This window comes from Quercus robur, chromosome 4, assembly GCF_932294415.1.
Source record: "Quercus robur chromosome 4, dhQueRobu3.1, whole genome shotgun sequence".
Taxonomy (NCBI): Eukaryota; Viridiplantae; Streptophyta; class Magnoliopsida; order Fagales; family Fagaceae; genus Quercus; species Quercus robur.
In genome coordinates, this window is record NC_065537.1 from 8,532,052 (window position 1) to 8,537,143 (window position 5,092).

A 5,092-nucleotide genomic window follows, 5' to 3' on the forward strand; every position below is an offset into this window, starting at 1 on the left:
CACAACACTTAACTATGTCATCCCATATATAGTTTCTCATTTGTCAGAAGTCAGTAAAAGTTCAAATACATAAAAAAGTTAACATTAACTTTTTTTGAAAAAAAGAAAAGAAAAAAAGAAGCTAGTTTATTGCTTTTTTATTAAAATAAAAAGTTGGACAAGCTAGTTTATTGCTCTTTTTCTGGGGCTAGAAAGCTTCTATCCATACTGACAAATGTCTAACCCAGATAAATTCACAAAACACTAGCATATGGTTAACAAATACTTTTACCACCCACCCCCCAAAAAAAAAAACATAATTAGAAACACAATTGGAAGAAACTTCAGAAATAATAATATCTGCCTCTACATTTTTCGCCCTTAACCGTCAATCCCAAAATCCTTGGTGAATTTCTCACACGCAACAATTTCAGCTTTACTCACAGTTGGCTTTTGTTTCTCAAGCACACTATCAAAATCTGCTTTTGTGTTGGGTGGTAGCTGGATCTGCAAGTCATCAATTCCCAGACACACGAATATGAAAATTCAAAGTGAACATAGGGGTCTACAAAAATACTACCACAAATACTGAACTTGAAAAAAAAAAAAAAAAAAGAATCCGCCTATATTAATGAGAAGAGAAAATCAACACCAAACATGAATCAATGCAATTGAATGAGACATGCTCTTTTTTATTTTTCTTTCCAGTACACTAATCCCCTCCCCTCTTTTGCGTTTTTCTTCAATCCTATTTTCCATAAATTAACTAACTACTAAAGTCAGGACAATCTACATATGTTCAAGAAATTTATTTATTAGTTACTAATACTCAACCATAAACATGATTTATTGGAATGATTTCATGTGTTGAACATCAGTTTCCTAGCTAATCCATACCTTTGGAGCTTCGACTTTTGCTTTAAGTTCCTCGAAGGTACACTTCTCAGCTTTTGGGTGATCACCTTCGCAATGGACCCACATGCCTGGAGAATATTCTCTGAAGAATTCAGCATCAAGAGTTGCACGAACAGGCTGATATAGTGCATTTTAACCTACAAGTAACTACCAGTTTTCAGCCATATAATCACTTTGAGGAAATGCTGACACCTAATGTAAAAGTGTAAAATTGATACTTAATGCAAACGGATATATCTGAACCAGAGAAACCATCTGTTTTGCTTGCTAAATACTGAAAATCCTCTGTACCAAGGTTATGAGGAGTTTCCCCAATATGCCACTGCTCAAATTAAAAAACTAGAGGATATTAAACAAGACATAGATAAACAACAAAAGCATTAATCACAATGGGTTTATAACTACATTCCTTTGATTTTCCAAATGCATTGCATTACGAAACTGAAGTACCTTAAATATTTGTTCCCTTGCCTTCAAATTGGGAGAGGGATATAGATTCGCTTATCAAAACGCCTCCTGATGGCCTACGTTAATTAACTTAGCATTAGCCTCAAACCTAAAGCATTGTAGACCATAAAATATTTTCAATACATGGCCGTAGGTTAGAAGGGTGGTATTTTTTTTCTCACCACATCCAAATGATAAGGAGTATTTGTGGCTGCAAGAACAAGAACATTTTTCGCATCGTTGGATACAGCCTGAAATGTATTAAAGAAAATTTCTATTTCAATATTACATGTAGATAAGTGGAAGGAAACAATGCAAGATAGTGCTATGGATTAACTATCTAATAAAACATAAAGTTATTATGAACTGCATTGCAAACTAGCCAGCCATTTTAAGGCCAACAAGGCTACAAGGAAATGGTTTGTCATTTTCTCCTCTATTAATTGTATGTTAATGATTCCTCTTCTTTTAATTAATTAATAGATTTAATTAAAATCACAAATAATAGAACATAGTGCATGGGATGTATACAAGAGTAAAAAAAAAAAAAAAAAAAAGCAATTTTTTTTGGGGTTGATTATGGATCTTCAACAAATAAACTAGAGTCGGATACATATATTCCTGTCTTCCATTATATTCTATTCAAAGTAATATTTTATATCACTTCCTTAATTGATGTCATTTTTAACTACTTCTACTAATTTTATTTTTGGTCTTCCTTTACTATTTTTCTTACTAGTGAATTAGTCACTCTCCTCTGAATATGATCAAACCATCTCAAGTGACTCTCCCTCATGTTTTCATCGTTAGAAGCAAACTCAATCTTTAAGTGGATTTTTTTCATTTAAAATCCTATACTTCTATCTATTTTCACTTATCAATCTTAACTATTGCATTTCAGTTAAAATCATTGTATAAATATGTTTCTTCCCAACAACCCAACATTTAGTACCATAGAGGATAGTTGGTCTTATAGCAGTTTTATAAAATTTTTCTTTTAATGTAATAAGCACTCTGCGATCACAAAATACTTTTTATGCGCTTCTCCACTTCATCCATCCTGCTTTACATTGTCTTCAATCTCTCCACCTTTTATGAATTATTGATCCAAGATATTGGGAGCTCTTGTTCTTTACCATCTTTTGACTATCAAATCTTACAACCCCTTCATCTAGCTCTATGTACACTTTTACTAAACTTGCATTCCATGTACTCTGTTTTAGATTTACTTAATAAAAAAATTTCAGATTTTAGAGCATCTCCCCAAATTTCTATCTTGACATTAACTCCACTTCTAGTTTCATCTACTAAGACTATATTATTTGCAAAAAGCATACACCAAGGGACTTTCTCTTGATGCGAGATCTTTTAGAATTCAGCACTATACTAGATTTCTTGACGAGTTCTTGAAGGTTCTTAATGTTTAAGGGTTTCAAGTTAGAAAAGAATGGATCTTTGATGGTTGTTTAGGGCTAAAAGCCTAAAACAGAGTTTTAAACAAAAAACAAAATAGATAAAACACTAGGCAATCACATCTATGTCTTCCTAAATAATCAAACTTATGTACGAGAAGGCAATCACACCCTCAAGGCTTAAAATAAACCACACGAATTTTGTTAATCAATCACTTTATGAATATTATTGAATACAATATAGCCTTATAAATAAACTATTCCTAGGATGACAAAGAATACTAATAACAAACCAAAAAGGATTTAATAACTTCTAAACCAAATAGGAAAGGACTCAAAACATAAAAGAAGACTCACCGGCCTCCAGGACAGCCAATTCCAGAAAATTTGGAAATTACTAAACTACTCTTATTTTATTAAAACTAAACCAGTAAGTTTTTAACCATAAAAACATAATACTAAGACTCAATAATAACTAAAACAACCTATGAAATTTGTGAAGAAAGTATGAAATCATAACTAGACCACAAATCTTGATTCTTTTGATATTTAATCTTGTATTCCGTTAAACTCTTTCTTGTCTGCATCAGCCTTGCTTTTCCAAAACCTGCCACATAACTTTTCTAGGGACCATATCATGTGCTTTCTCAAGAACAATAAAGACCAGATGAAGATATTTACAAGCCTCTATATTTTTTCATAAGATGTCTAAGTAAGAAAATAACTTCCATGGCAGATTGTCCGGACATAATACCAAATTGATTCTCTAATGTTGTTGTTTCTTGTCATAACTTACATTCAATTATTCTCTTCCAAATGTTATAGTGTGACTCATAAGTTTAATTCCATAGTAATTTATACAATTTTAAATATCTCCCTTGTTCTTGTAGATAGGTATCAAAGTACTTCTCCTCCACTTATTAGGCATGCACAAGAGTAAAAATCAAAAAGAAAAACTAAAACCTAAAGTTCAAAAGAAATCACATCCTTCTTTGGACCACATACATGATTTCAAGTTGCTTAAGCTTAAATACCTTACAGTTAGGTTACCAATAGTTTAAATTTTCCATCAAATCCCTCAATTCCATTTTAAGTATAAAAATGTTCAACAAGATGCCTTGCAACTCATATCATGAAATGTAAAAAATTCATACCCAACAGAATAGTAATAAACTCAATAAGTTATTGACAAACTACTTGCTCCAATTAATCTAAGCATATCAATTATATTATATAAAAATTCTTGGAAAAAATCACTCTAATCTATTACCAGGGAAAACATATTACCTGCATTTGTACAAGAAATTCTGTTTTGATTCGTCGAGAGGCTTCATTCTCATTATCATTACCTCGCGGGCCACATAAGGAATCAATTTCATCAATAAAAATAATGGATGGAGCTTCATCATGAGCATATTGAAAAAATTTGAGACTTTCTTTTCACCTTCTCCCATCCATTTGGACACAATGTTCGATGCCAAAACACTGTGTATAGACAGTACACATGTAATTGTGTTGGCAACAATCCATCTATATGGAATGATTACAGAGCAAACACATCTACATCTATGGGAATTTTGTACATGAGTTGTAATAATGCACCCCTAAATAACTAATTGGAAGAAGTAGACATCAAAACAATCGTAGATGTGAATCAATTGAAGCATAATGGCGTAGATGATGAATTAAGAAATTCAACACATTCCAATAATGTGATAACTGCAATGAAAAAGCATATGAAAGTACTCAAAGATCTAACCATATGAAGTAAGAAATTAAGCTGTGTCAACAATATAAAATATTAAGAACTCAAGGCTCCATTAAAAAGACAAACAGAAAACCCTCAAGTCCACATTTGCTGAAACTCAAATATCTTACATTTCAACAAGAATACTTTTTGTCCATCATTTCAACTATTGGACATTGTATTTCTACTCTAGGCCTTTAATAGCAAGTAAAATCTATAGAAAATGGGTGAGAATAAGAATAGTATGTGATTGTGAATTGCTGCGTAAGTCACGAGTTAATTTGCATAGAAATTATGCAGGAAAACTGAAACATGGAGAAGAAAAGCCACATAGACTTCAAAATATAAGAATCACAATTCAGTGCAATTAGCAATATGTATTACCATTTAGAAGATGAAGATTAGTTCTTTCTTCTCTTGCCATGCATAATTATCAGTTATTGTAATCCAGTTGCTTGCAATGTATTGGTATTGGTCAAAATATAAATATTTACCTAAAGAAAGCTGAGCCTGCGTCTGTTGCAATCGCGTTTGCCACGTCGGTCTTCCCTGTCCCGGGTGGATCATATAGCAATATAGCCTTCCATGGTTT

General features: G+C 32.1%; 1 pseudogene; it reads right to left on the reverse strand.

The window, feature by feature from the left end:
- Nucleotides 1-8: 8 nt before the first annotated feature.
- On the reverse strand, nucleotides 9-5,092 carry LOC126720509 (protein SUPPRESSOR OF K(+) TRANSPORT GROWTH DEFECT 1-like; annotated as a pseudogene).